This window comes from Vicia villosa, linkage group LG3 (genome assembly GCF_029867415.1).
Source record: "Vicia villosa cultivar HV-30 ecotype Madison, WI linkage group LG3, Vvil1.0, whole genome shotgun sequence".
NCBI classification, from domain to species: domain Eukaryota; kingdom Viridiplantae; phylum Streptophyta; class Magnoliopsida; order Fabales; family Fabaceae; genus Vicia; species Vicia villosa.
Window position 1 is genome coordinate 38868983 of NC_081182.1, and position 14743 is coordinate 38883725.

At 34.3% G+C, this 14743-nt stretch overlaps 1 long non-coding RNA gene across 18 annotated transcripts; it reads left to right on the forward strand.

Annotated features, from left to right (window-relative positions):
- The first annotated feature begins 5008 nt into the window (after positions 1-5008).
- LOC131661055 (uncharacterized) lies at positions 5009-8989 on the forward strand. 18 transcript variants are annotated; one of them, XR_009301104.1, is made up of 9 exons: positions 5009-5243; positions 5490-5532; positions 5633-5674; positions 5766-6384; positions 6486-6894; positions 7158-7207; positions 7716-7824; positions 7941-8000; positions 8700-8989. It is a non-coding gene; the product is annotated as an uncharacterized LOC131661055 (long non-coding RNA). The 18 variants fall into 18 exon arrangements; XR_009301108.1 differs by having other exon boundaries at positions 6486-6601; XR_009301113.1 differs by having other exon boundaries at positions 6491-6601.
- Positions 8990-14743: the final 5754 nt, after the last annotated feature.

Below are 14743 nucleotides of genomic sequence, written 5' to 3' on the forward strand. Positions count from 1 at the left end.
CATTGATAATGCTTTCATGAGAATATGCTATAATAGATATTACCTAGGACTAGAAATACCTTATAGCAACCGGATATTCTTGATAACTGATTGCTTGATTTCATCGTAAATTTCTAAGGACTTAGGGTTTAGGATGAAGGATCAAAGGTTTTTTCACTAAGGACTTAGGATCAAACAACCTTAAGAACCGGTAATTGATTATTGAAAATAAGTTGTTGCAATAGAAATTTCACAGTTGTTACATTGTCAATCATCCACTATCCCTAGCATGTTACTCATATTTGTTACAAAGTCAATTTCATTTACTGCTTATTTTACTTTTCGCTAAGTGATAATCACCAAACAAAACCCAATTAAAGTTTTTGTTTAATTGAACTTTGAATTGAACTCATTATTCCTGCGCAGTCCCTGAGATCAATATTCGGGGAATTTTCCCTATTATTACAAGAGGCAAAATAGTACACTTGCTATTTTACCGATCAAGCACTGTGTTCAACATGTTGCACCAATATTAATTTCCTTGAGCCTTCTTGAGATTCTTTATCTTCAGTATTGATTTACTATAGAAGTGAGGATAGAATTTAGTTTGTAACTATAAGGCCTTATATGTCCATATATACCACAATGAGTATATCTCCAAGATATTTTTTTGTGACTTATTTTGATGAGGGAACACATGTTAATACCGATGTTGGGACATGTGGTCCACCATAAGAAACTCAGTGTTCTTCTCAGGAGGAGCAAAATTCTTAGAGAGGATTTTATTTTTCTTGATCATGATGGATTCTAAACCTATTCCTTTCTAATTTTGAGACATTTTTCCAACCTCCAATATTTTATCTAGCATATTTGAACCATTGTTCAACATACTTACATATTTTGTCTTATTTTCAAGTTTAGTATTTAGCAAGGCTACTTCATCTCCCAAACTTGTTATGGTTGAGACAAGAATCTCCTTTTCATTCTGAAATACACATATGCTGATGTCCTGATTCTTCATAGTCTAGAAAGCTTCCTCACATTTTATGTGCGAATTCCCATATGTTACAATTGGTTCTTCTATAGACATGTCTTTATCTTTTGTCACATATTTCCTAGTGAAAGCCATCAGTGAGTTTGTTGTTTCTTCTTCATTATCATCATCAGAAATAGACCAAGTGTTTAGTATCCCATCTTCTATTCCTTTAGGAAGGTAAGAAATTCAGATTTGATGTGACCAAATCCTTCAAATTCATAAAATTTAGGTCCTTTGCCTTTGATAAATCTGTCGTCATCTTTACTCTTACTCTAAGGACTAATGCTGGACACCTTGTCTTGACTATTTACCCTCCATTGTCTGTTCAACCTTCTCAAAGCTTTGTTTAACTTTTTACCGACAAAATATATAACATATGAAAAACTATATTCAGCATCCTTATCACTTTGGCATACCTTCTCATGAGTACTGTATATAAAAAATACACCTTTGTTCTTCTTTTATGATCTTCCATTTATAGAAACTTCAAAGGTTTGTAGGGAATTAATGAGTTCAACAACCTTTGTTCTTCTTTTAAGTATTTCCCAAGCTTCTTTGGCTTCAGTACAAGTGTTGATTAGTCTGAACATATTCTTGTCAACACCATTGAATATGTCATTCATAACTTTGTCGTTTCCAAGAGATTAATTATCTTCATCTTAGGACCAATCAACTTCAGGCTTTAAGCTTGTAGAACCATCTGGAGAAGTGATCACAGGATGTTTCAAACCTTTAACTATAGTCTTCCAAGCACTGCAACCTATGGATTTAAGAAAATCAACCAACATGGCTTTCCAATAGTCATAGTTTGTGCCATCCAAAACAAGTTTCTTGTTGACTAAACCTCTAGCTTTAGTCTTGTCCATTTCAAAAAATATCCTCCCTGGAGTTCACCCAAACAGAATAGGGTGTCTGCTCTGATGCCAATTGAAATTATGTTCTTGAGGGGACATATGTTGGATACGATGTTGGAATAACTGAAACAATAAGTTAAACAAGATTTAACCCACATATGGACAACAATACAGAGTCAATGAAAAAACAATAAATAAAACCAAATATTGGTAACCTAGTGTAGCGGGGAAAATCTGAGATCGAAGCCATAGGACTGACTTGACTCAATATTTCAGTGAAAGTCGTCACCGCGCTTTATTGTTTCCAAAGGAAAAGGGAAAAGAACGAATAAAACCCGAAGTTTAAAACAAGAAAGATATCTTAGGTACGGGTGATGATTATACAAGGGGAAGGATTTAAGCACCCCTCATATCTGTGGTATGTTGAATGCAGTATAGGGCAAGCAACTAAGAAAAGATTTGGAAATACTGATCCGGGAATTATCGTCCTCAGAGATGGAGAGATGCCATTCAACAATTTCTACGGTTTCGAACTTTGGATTGAATGAGAAAAAAGTAAACAAAGATATAGACAGGAAAAGAATAAACACATTCTTAGAAGAGAAATAACTTATCAGGAATGTAAATATATTCACTCTTCACAAACATACACTTACCAACCCGTAATACTCAACCTACGATACTCATCTATGTCATCACGTATCTCTCACATAAGTGTCCATCTCTGGAGCACAAACGAGATCATCTCACAACTAAGGTTATCTCTAACGCAAAGTCGCGAGAACATCCCTATTCTCGCGTCGGCAATCTCTCGCGCGCCGCTCAAATACGAAAGCATTAAGAACAGATACAAACAATGAATGCTAGCTCTAAATCTATCTCTAGAGTTCAGAACCAAAAGACTATCATCCTAGATAAAGATTCAAGCAGTTTATCTCTAAAGCAACTCAAATCTCCAGCACAGAGCAAAAATCCAGAACAATATCAACACAGATTTATAAAGAAAGTTAAATATAACATTATAATTGGTAAATATACATAAGATTCGAGTAAATATACAAACAAACCCAACACAAAGAAATACACATAGAATAGAAGAGATAAACCAAACATCTCGCGGGTTGTCAGCTCCGGTTGATGAGAAATCCACCTCCGATCTTCCAAGTGCATGACCCAGTGATGTTTTCTAAGCTAATCCTACTCTAAGAATGAAAATGATGGAGTTGGAACTAAAACTTTCCCAAAACCATAACCCTAAAATGGTTCAATTAAAGATATATAAAGACAATTCTGCGTAGGTCCGCTAAGCGGGCAAACCTCGCTGAGCGGACTACACTTATTACAAAAATATCTAGAACAGTAAACAGGGGTCCGCTTAGCGGCCAGACCTCCGCTTAGAGGCCAGGAAAATTGGTTCGCCACTGGAAAGCGCGCTGGACGGGCGCTCAGCGGAGCTTGCTGAACAAAACTTCTCCGAAATGGCTCCAAAATTGCTCCAAACTGTTCCAAACTTGCCCGCTTCATTCCAAACGTCCCAAAATATAAAATACCTACAAAAACATAAAGAAAAGCTAGTAAATGATACATAAAACAAATGAAAACTAAAGTATGCGAATATATACACAAAAGTGGGGATTTTATTACAAAATCAGAACGAATAGAATCGATAAGTGCCACAATTATATACTCAAAATAACAACATTTTGGCACTTATCAAACTCTCCCCAACTTGAAACTTTGTTTGTCCTCAAACAATGTCAAATAAATCAAAGAATTGAAAGTAATAAACCAAAGAATTGTGAATCAACAAGTTTAGAAAACCAAAAACAAATGTATGGCTTAATACAAAAACGTATAAACAAAGTAAATACTTACCACTATCCTACAACGACAACATGTAAATGAAACTAATCTTAAGTACAAAAATCATGCAAAACATTCTAAACCAATACATGCTATCTCATGAACCACACCTAGCAAAATTTCATCAATGGATGAAGAACACACAAAGGTGGGGGACTTTTAACACTCATCCAACAATCTTGCAAACAAAAGATTAAATTATGCATTCATCCAAAAATCACATTGAAGATACAAAATCAAGATCACAAGGGCTTTTCAAGGTTGTAATGTGGCTTGGTTAACAAACAAGGGATAAGTCCTAAGGCTAATCGAAACAAAAACTTGCCTAAACCTAAGGGAGTGATCAATCCACCAAATATTCAAACAACAAAATCTCGATCAAACTTCTTCCATAACCAAAAGTTTCTCAAACCAATCACAATACTTATTAGCATAATTATTCGCTTCTCTTTTTCTTTTTGTTTTTCAAAACTTTTTCTCCTTTTTTCTTTTCTTTGCTTTTCACATTTTTTTTTTCTTTTCAACCTCACAGCAACAACCAAATAAGTAGCAACCATTTCTCTCCCCAACTTGAATTCAACCACATCATCATGTGAATACTCCCTACTTTCTAAGGCAAGGTAAAAATTCAAATCAAAAATCATGGTTGAGGGTTCAAGAAAACAAAGAATCAATCATCCATGCAAAAATGAGAATTAAACACTCAAAGATAAGCATTTAGAAAAAACAACATGGACATTGACAAAAAAGGCTCAAAAGGGTTTACAAATGATCACACACTCACAAGGTGAATTGACTATTTGGTTATGGTGGTTGTGCTCAAAATGAAACAAAATGTCTTGATCCTTTTCATGCTTTCATAAAATCAACATAAACAAAAGATCACTACTAGAAATATGGCCTACGGCCACGCTAAATTTTTCCACAACTCAAAAACTGTGGCCACATATAGGTTTTAGCCAGAGTTTTAAAACCGTGGCCATATGTTTTAAAATGTTGAATCTGGAGTGTGAAACTGTGGTCTTTTCTTCATTTGCCACGGTTAATAAGCTGTAGATACTTTAAGCCGCAAATAAAAACCGCGGCATTATAATTTTTACTTCCAACTGTGGCCTAAGCCCAAAAAATATAGTCCGCCAGAACTTCCCTCTTTTTTTTAGATTCTCCCTCGTTAATTATTTTATTTTCTATTTTTTTAATTTTTTTAATTAAAAAAAGAAAAAGAATTGAAAACGATACAAGTGTCATTGGTACTTCTTAACCTAATTTTGTCCTCAAAAAACCCATCCCCCAACAATCTCTCTTTGCAACACACCAACCCATCTCCGTCAAATGCGCCGCCACGAACCAAGCCGGGCCATAAACCGAAACCCAACCTCAATCCTGAAATCGTGTCTTCAACTTTGCTGCCGGACCCGACGCCCTCCCTGAAAACGTCCTCCATAAGACCCAATCGGAGCTCTACAACTGGCGTGGATCTGGTATGAGCGTGATGGAAATGAGTCATAGAGGTAAAGAATTTCTTTCCATTATTCAAAAAGTAGAGTCAGATCTGCGTACCCTTTTGGATATCTCCTTGAAATATTCCGTTCTTTTCCTCTAAGACGACGCCACCACTCAGTTCGCTGATGAAACACTAAAACACCAATGCCTCAGTACTGCAACTCACTCCCTCAAACAAAAATATCAAACCTTCATGTTTCACTTTTCATCCAATTCACATCATTTCATTCATTTTTGTTCAATTTCCCTTGCAGGTACTACCGTGACTCCTGCGATACCTATTTGACTCACGATTCTGTAAGTTATTTTCTGATAAATGAGAGTTTCACTCACTATAATTTCCATTGTTAGCCACAATGGACAATGCAAATGTTGCTAACTTTGGGTAATGTTGCAGCCATCTGTTAGAAAGCAGCATAACTCTGGTTATAAACACAAGGTGCTGTCAACTTTTCTCACTTTTATAAATTATACTACATTACAATCTAAGTAATATTTGTTAGCTTTGTTTGATGTGTTTGTCTTTTCAGGCTGATGTTTTCTAGGTACATTGCTACGATCTTTGAATTTCCAACTAGCTCGTGAAACTTTAATTGGTTATTCTATATAGGTCAGTAACTCAAATTTTAGTATATCTGGTTCATACTTTAGTTTTTATGTGTGTTTTGGGTTAGCTTTTGATTAAAATATCTATGTGTGTTTGTGAGCTATAAAGCCACTATTAATGTTTGTGTCTTGTAGGAGATATTCTTATCAATGTTTGTGTCTTGTCGTGTACTTCTACTTCTATAACTACTGACTTCTATTATGAATATTCTTGTGTTGTTTGACATACTATGAAAATTGTACAGGGTCAGATCTGAATTTGGATGGAAACATTGGAAGTTTGAGACATCAATTATTCTACTTCCTAATGTGTTGATTATTTTCTTACAGCAATATTTCGTACTTGTTGATGGTATATTAGAACATAGAAATGAATCCCTTAATGTGTTGATTGTTTTCTTGGCTTATCAACCAAGTTTGATTATTCTCTGTTACGATTATTTAGCACCCATGGCTTTGCCTCTCATCATGTGTCAATTGGATTTTTAAAGAATATCGTCCACCCTACATATTTTCTGTAACCTTGAATACTCGATAATTCAGGTACTTCAAGTCCTTCAACATTCACATCAGTTCTTTTTACCGATAATCGATCATTAATGTTTAATGATCTTTGGTTGAAACACATGATTCTTCTGTTATAGTGCAGTTGGGGTTCTGATATGCGGTTGGGGTTAGCTCGAAATGTGTCGGTTGACTCAAATATATCAAATACTAATGGGAAGAGTACTTAGTATATGATGGAAGCCACATAGATTCTGTAAGTTTTCACTTGACAGGAATTGACAATTATGTAAATTTAGATTCATGTTACACATGTAAATGAGCTATTTATTAAACATTTAACTATTAAGTATCATTGAATATGACTTTTTATCGGTTGTTTTTAGTCAACTTATCAAATCTTGCACCACCTGCCCCCGAACTATCCATCAAAGGTTTACCTTATGCGGCAGAAAATTTTGCAAATCCCGATGACATTTGGAAGTGGAAAGCAGCCAAGAAGATTTGATCTAACGCTAACTTTCGGGAACAATATCTATATCTTCCACGGTGTGTTGCTGGCGGTGGATTTAAAAGCAATGCAATATCTAATTCTTCTCTGACGCTAATATTGTTGATTTATTGGCTTCTTACCATAATTAATATAACTTTGTTTGCTTGGTAACTGTTTGAAAGAATGTCATTAACATTGTTGAGTATTATCTTACAAATTTAAAATGCTGTTTGTGATCTCGTCTTTATAAATTATTAAGTTATTTTAGGCGTTCTTATTGCTTTGAATTTCTCACTGTCAGTGGATTATTTTTGGATAGGTTGTATTCGGTGGCTTTTAGCAGGTTGGAAGGAACTTTATTTTTAGGAGGTTGGGTTGAAACATGATGATTTAGTATTTTAGTTATTAATCAATGGTTTTATATGGATTTGTATTATTATTTTTTCTGCAATTTTATGGTTTCAATTTTCTTTAGCATAAAGTGATTGGTTAGCAAACAAGACTTCCCTGAATTTGTATTATTAATTTTAGCATGTTGGGTGAAACATGATGATTTCATGGTAACTGCCATTGGTTGCAAACAAAACTTATGTGTTGTAATTTCATTGTAACTGCTACGGTGATTATGAAACTGCCTATAATTGAGTTGATGATATAGTTTCACATACTACCCATTGGATTGAGCTAAACTATGTAGAATGCTTAGAATTACGAGATGATAGTGACTTTATGGCTGACAGTTTCAAAATACATTAAGTTGTTTCATTCTTGTATTAATTTAGATTAAGTTGTTTCAAAATATCTATTTCATTCTTGTTTTTTGTTTTATAGCTTTCATTATGTGCCTTATTTAATATTAAAATTGTTTATATTCTAGGAGTTTTATATTAGAAATAAGGATGGCACCCCGATTAGTTCAGAACTGAGGCGTCAAAGAGTGATTCAATAAGTTAACAGATGAAAGTGTTCTGAAGTATATTGAACAGGTATTACTAATTACTATTAATTTAATTTGTTTCTTTAAAAATGATTATTTAATTTTCAATATGTTAGTATACTATTTGAATAATTGAAATTGATTCAACTTCACTATCTGTATCAGTCATTTGGTTGCATTCACAATGGATGTTGTTTGGTCTGCGGAAGTTGTGCTGCAATTTGGGTGTGTGACTCTTATCTTTTTCTCTTCATTCATTGCCTGACCTTTTGTATGTGATTTGTATATTTTTCGGTCGGTCTGCTCTAAGATATTGAGAGTTTACAGTGCTGTCATGGTTTTAGATATATGGAAGTAGGCAAAAGTAGGACAGAGATAACTCATTTTAACATTGTGTGCTTTGTGTTTTGTTTCATTATTGTAGTATAAGTGTGATTTGTACTCTTAAAGCATCTTAGTTAGCTAACTTCACCTTCTAGGAAACATGCATACATGCATATTAAATTATACTAAAAATATAGACATATTTGGATCATTACCAATTCTTATAGTCCTGGTGTAAACAATATGGTTGTTCATGTGTCATTGATTTGGAATGTCAACCACCCAAATTGCTTTAGTTTAGAGCATGGATTTGGTTTGCAAGAGAATCAAATAGCAAGGACTAAAGAAATATTAACATCACCTTAATTTTAGTTTTAGGTTGATGCTACCATTTTGCATTCTTTTTCAACATGCTAGCTGTCACCTTGAGAAACATATGCATGACTTGAATGTTAGAATTATTAATATAATACTTATGGTATTTAAGTGTGACATTGCTGTTTGTGGTTCTTTTGAATTTGGTACTTGTGTAAGTATTTATTTCACCACTTCTATCTTACTATAAACCTCATCATTGCTGCACTTTATCTTTTTATGCAGCATACTTGTGAGCAGCTTGGATTGGTGTATGTTCAACTAGAAATAAAGCTGACTGACATGATGTTCATTTGAATCCGCAATTTTGTTTGAGGTTGATGCTACCATTTTGCATTCTTTCTCAACATGCTAGCTGTCACCCTTAGAATTTCCACATGATATTATTGATGCCGTTTATAAAGACATTAGTTATTATTCTTCAGTTTTTAATCAGCACCTGTATTTTGTTGGTCTAACTCAATTGATATAACCAATGTAATTGCTTGGGTTTATGAAGTTCGGTCTTAAATTTAGATTTTTTTTTATCAGTTCTTGCTGCATCCTGAGCTTATATATATAAGCAACATACATGTAAAATAGAATTTATCATTGATGAATAGTTTAGGAAAAATGTTATTTACTTATTCTTTAAATTTAATTCTATATCAGCTCTATTGACGAAAATGTTAATTTGCTTGTAATTAATTAAATTCTAATCATCAATATTATTGTTAATTATATATATATATATATATATATATATATATATATATATATATATATATATATATATATATATATATATATATATATATATATATATATATATATATATATATATATATATATATATATATATATATATATATATATATATATATATATATATATATATATATATATATATATATATATATATATATATATATATATATATATATGACATATTTATGTAATGATACACAAATAAACTGTGGCAAGATAAATGGTTTAGAATGCATAACATATAATCACGGTTTTAAATCTGTGGTCATAACCAAACCGTGGCTATATCTTGAACCAAAACTGTATCGTAAACATTAAATTGAAACCGTGGCATACCATATGGCCACAGTTTTGCAGTCATGGCAAGTACAAACCGCGGCCTTAATCAAGCTACCTAAACCGTGGCCTAAAAAAGCCACGGTTGTCAAAAAGGCGTGGTCTATACCAAAAAACCGTGGACTTTACTTTAGGCCACGGCCGCATACTCCACAGTTGGATTTTCGTGGCCAAACCGTGGCCTCAGCGTTACGCCACGGTTATTTTGCATATAGCCTCGGTTTCTTGGGCGTGGCAGGAGACCTTTTTTTTTGTAGTGGATTAAGCATAATAAAATCCAGTTAAAACAAAGATTGTGGCCTCCAGCATATATAAACAATGGAAAGCATCCTCACATTTATGGTTTGGGAACTAAAGTGATTCAATCAATAAGCAAGTAATGCAAAAGAATGAATGGTATGGTAATTGTACAAATGAAAAGTTTCCTAAAAATGTTACGCTATAGAAAGCGATAAATGAGTACCTTGAATGATACAACTTCAAAAACAATATCCTACCATACGTCTGCAAGTTGAAACACTCAAGCTTTGGAAAATCACCTCAAAAATCTTCGAATTACCGACAAAATTCGAGTACAAACAACCAATAAAAGAATTAGAAAAAATAAAACTAGTATCTACTACTAAATAGCCTTGGTGAAAGTGGGAAAAATGAGTGAACCAAGTGGAATAGGAACCCCACTGGTACAGAGCAGAAAAACAAAATTCTATTGTCATCGCTTAGCGGAGCTAGGCTCGCTTAGCGGATGACAGAAAAACCTGAAAAGTAAGAACAGAATCTGGTGTTCCAGCTCTCTCCATTTCACCAAAATACCTCAAATATTGAAATATAGACAAAAATTTACAACCGTTGGGGTGCCTTCCAACAAGCGCTTGTTTTACGTCGTTAGCTCGACGCCTTTATTGTTTTGGTGTTTGGAAAGTAGCTTCCTTCCGTCATGCCATGGTGACGTCTCACCGCACAAGCCTAAAGAAAGTGTCCTAACCAACCACTCAAAAAACGTTATGGGTACAAATATATACAACAATTATACGATCATAAAAGAAAACGCAAGTATACAATTATTTACACAAACCAATACATATGCACAAGTATGGAACACAAACAACTATTATCATACAAAAAGAGAAAAGTTGGTGAATGTTGGATTCACAAGTTGAAAAGTGAAGATTTTGAATAACAAACTAGTCCGATCTCAACGCGTTTCACCAACATTCACCAACAAAAGTATACTTGTATGCAAACATATACAAGTAACTATATGGTGAACATGTACAAGTAAATATATACACGTGAAACTATACAATATATACGTTATATACAAAGCTCAAAACCACGAAAACTATTGCGATGCAATTCAACAACCATCCCCGGCAACGGCGCCATTTTGTTGAATGCAGTATAGGGCAAGCAACAAAAAAAAAGATTTGGAAATATTGATCCGGGAATTATCGTCCTCAGAGATGGAGAGATGCCATTCAACAGTTTCTATGGTTTCGAACTTTGGATTGAATGAGCAAAAAGTAAACAAAGATATAGACAGAAAAAGAATAAACACATTCTTAGAAGAGAAATAACTTATCAGGAATGTAAATATATTCACTCCTCATAAACATACACTTACCAACCTGTAATACTCAACCTACGATACTCATCTATGTCATCACATATCTCTCACATAAGTGTCCATCTCTGGAGCACAAACGAGATCATCTCACAACAAAGGTTATCTCTAACGCAAAGTCGCGAGAACATCCGTATTCTCGCGTCGGCAATCTCTCGCGCGCCGCTCAAATACGAAAGCATTAAGAACATATACAAACAGTGAATGCTAGCTCTAAATCTATCTCTAGAGTTCAGAACCAACAGAATATCATCCTAGATAAAGATTGAAGCAGTTTATCTCTAAAGCACAGAGCAAAAATCCAGAACAATATCAACACAGATTTATAAAGCAAGTTAAATATAACATTATAATTGGTAAATATACATAAGATTCGAGTAACTATACAAACAAACCCAACACAAAGAAATACACAGAGAATAGAAGAGATAAACCAAACATCTCGCGGGTTGTCAGCTCCGGTTGATGAGAAATCCACCTCCGATATTCCAAGTGCATGACCCAGTGTTGTTTTCTAAGCTAATCCTACTCTAAGAATGAAAATGATGGAGTTGGAACTAAAACTTTCCCAAAACCATAACCCTAAAATTGTTCAATTGAAGAAATATAAAGACAATTCTGCGCAGGTCCGCTAAGCGGGCAAACCTCGCTGAACGGACTACACTTACTATAAAAATATCTAGAACAGTAAACAGGGGTCCGCTTAGCAGCCAGACCTCCGCTTAGCGGCCAGGAAAATTGGTTCGCCACTGGAAAGCGCGCTGGACGGGCGCTCAGCGGAGCTTGCTGAACAGAACTTCTCCGAAATGGCTCCCAAATTGCTCCAAAGTGTTCCAAACTTGCCCGCTTCATTCCAAGCGTCCCAAAATATAGAATACCTTCAAAAACATAAAGAAAAGCTAGTGAATGATATATAAAACAAATGAAAACTAAAGTATGCGAATATATACACAAAAGTGGGGATTTTATTACAAAATCAAAATGAATAGAATCGATAAGTGCCACAATTATATACTCAAAATAACAATATTTTGGCACTTATCATGGTACTCCACAGGAACTTTTTTGAAAATCTGTGTCGTGTGTGCTAAAAAAGGGTTTGTTTTATTTTTAAAATAATCTCGGAAAGACATTAAGCCTTGTGCCTACATACCTCCTCGGTGCAATGGAGAAGTCAGAGCTAATTTAGTTCCTCTTGAAAGGGAAAAGGTTTTTTAAAAAGGAATAAACACTTTATCGTCGTCGGAGAGAATACTCAACCATTGATCTTGATCATGAGAACAAATGAGTTCTTTGCGTCGAAAATGAAAGAAGGGCTCCAACTCGGATAGAAATCAACGAGTATGCCACTAGCTCTCTCACGCGGAAAAAATCTCATTATATCAATCACTTTCAAAATCGTGGGGTATCGCAACTCACTGCAACAATTAATCGTGTCTAAACTTTGAAAGAAAAGCCACTAAGGGTAAAAGATATTTTTTAAGAAAGGTTTAAAAGAGATTTTACAAACATAAGAAGGTTTTGAAAAAAAGGGAGAAGATTTTGAAAATCTAAGAAGGGGAGGAGATGAAGAGGCTATCCTAATACGTAAAATAAAAGCTAAGGAAAGAAACGGTCTAACCGAAAAAGAAGCCAACACTTGACATTAAGAGTCAAGGTAGATTTCCCATCCTTTGGAATATCAATACTAAACCAACACATTATCACTTGGGGATCCAGATGAAATTATTATCTTTAGCACCACTTTGCATTAAGCACATTAAAATTCTGACGAAAATCGGGCAGAGTAACGGCTGTTTTCGGGTAAAATCCTTATCACAACGCCTGGAATTAACCATCAAGGGCTTTCGAGGAAATACCTGCACACATAAACAGACAACAATCCAATGCCAGACAGACAGAATAACGATAGAGTAACAACAGAATAATAGGGTCCAGAGGTACTAAGTCCAACAAGTCCAAGTCTCCAAAATGCTCGGGATAGTAACCAATAGTCCATAAGGCCTTATGTGTTTTTTAGATTTTTATTATTTATTAATGTTTTAGCTCAAAAGTAAAGTATGGTCCAAGTGGACAAAAAGAAAATAGCGGAAACATAAACAAAACGTCCAAATAGACAAAGAGAAAATAGCGGAATGTAAACGTCCAAATGGACAAAGAGAAAATAGCGGAAACATAAACATGATAAAATGATAAAATAAAGCAATAAAGCAAAAAATATAAAGAGCAATATAATAAAATGCGGAAATTAAAGTCAATTGTTAGATGTTGAAGATAACCATCTTGAAACTGGTCAAGTATGTTATCAAAGTTAGTAATGAAGATCGATGGTGAGTGAAGGATGTTCTCGGATTTAAATTCAATGGACATTTATCAGAAGCTTGATAAAATCATAGCGACTACACGATAAACCTCCAGAAGTCTTAAATCAACCGCATATAATTCTCTTCCATGTTTTATCTTTTTTGATTCGGGACATGAAATATTGCGCTATGTTAAGCAGATCGCCAAGTGATTTATGTAGAAATCACCCTACAATGAGGCTGGTCAAAACTTTATGTGTTAATGCATACGAGAGAAGTGATATATAGATCACTCTCCGAAAGCAATACCGCACAAAAAGAAAACAGGTAACGATCTAGTCTTTACCAAGAATCCATAAGAATTCTCAAGGTATTAAGACTTTCATCGTTCAAAAGAAAAAAAGAGGAGAAGAAGAATAAAAATGCATAAAGCAAATCAACTCACACTATCATTAATATCATTCATCTAATATTATGGATTTGGTCATTTCAAACCTATCAACATCCTAGATCCAATGATATTAATGAAGTAGAGGAAGAAGGAAGTCAAAACAAGCATAAAAATGCAAAAAAAAACATTCTGCCTCAGTAGAAATTGATTTACCTCTGTGGGAAATCGATTTCCTGAGTGCAGATTTTCAAATCTGGCGCAAAAACAGAGTGGAAATCGATTTCCCTCTGTATGAAATCGATTTCCTGCGCACAGTTTTCCAAAAACAGCATTAAGAAGCATGAAACTTGATTTAAGCAAACATACAAACACCTTATGATCACATATCAATTGGAGCACGAAATTTCCATCAATTCACCATCAAATAGGACCAATGTAGCATCAAAGATGCATTGAGCACAAGCAATAAAGATCTACATCTTAGAGTTTAGAATTTTACCACTTCTTGAATAAAATCTTGGATTAGCTTCAAGAACAAGCACCAAATGAGTAGATCATTCAAAATTGGAGATGAATAAGCAAAGAAATGAGTGAAATGAAGAAGGTTTAGTTCAAAACTAGCAAGATTTAAGGTGAATCTTACTAATTCTATGAAAATGAACTTTGGGTGAGGGTTTTGGAAAGGATGAGAAGTGAAAATGCAAGAATTTCTTTGGCTCTCAAAGCTTGTCAAATGAAGAGGTGAAGGCCTCTATTTATAGAATTGTAGCAAGAGTAGTGGCAAATTGGGTAAATCCATTTCCACCTTCAAATTTTCAAAAAAAATTCTTCTTGCACTGTTTTGATTCTTGCTCAACCTCTCTCCTGC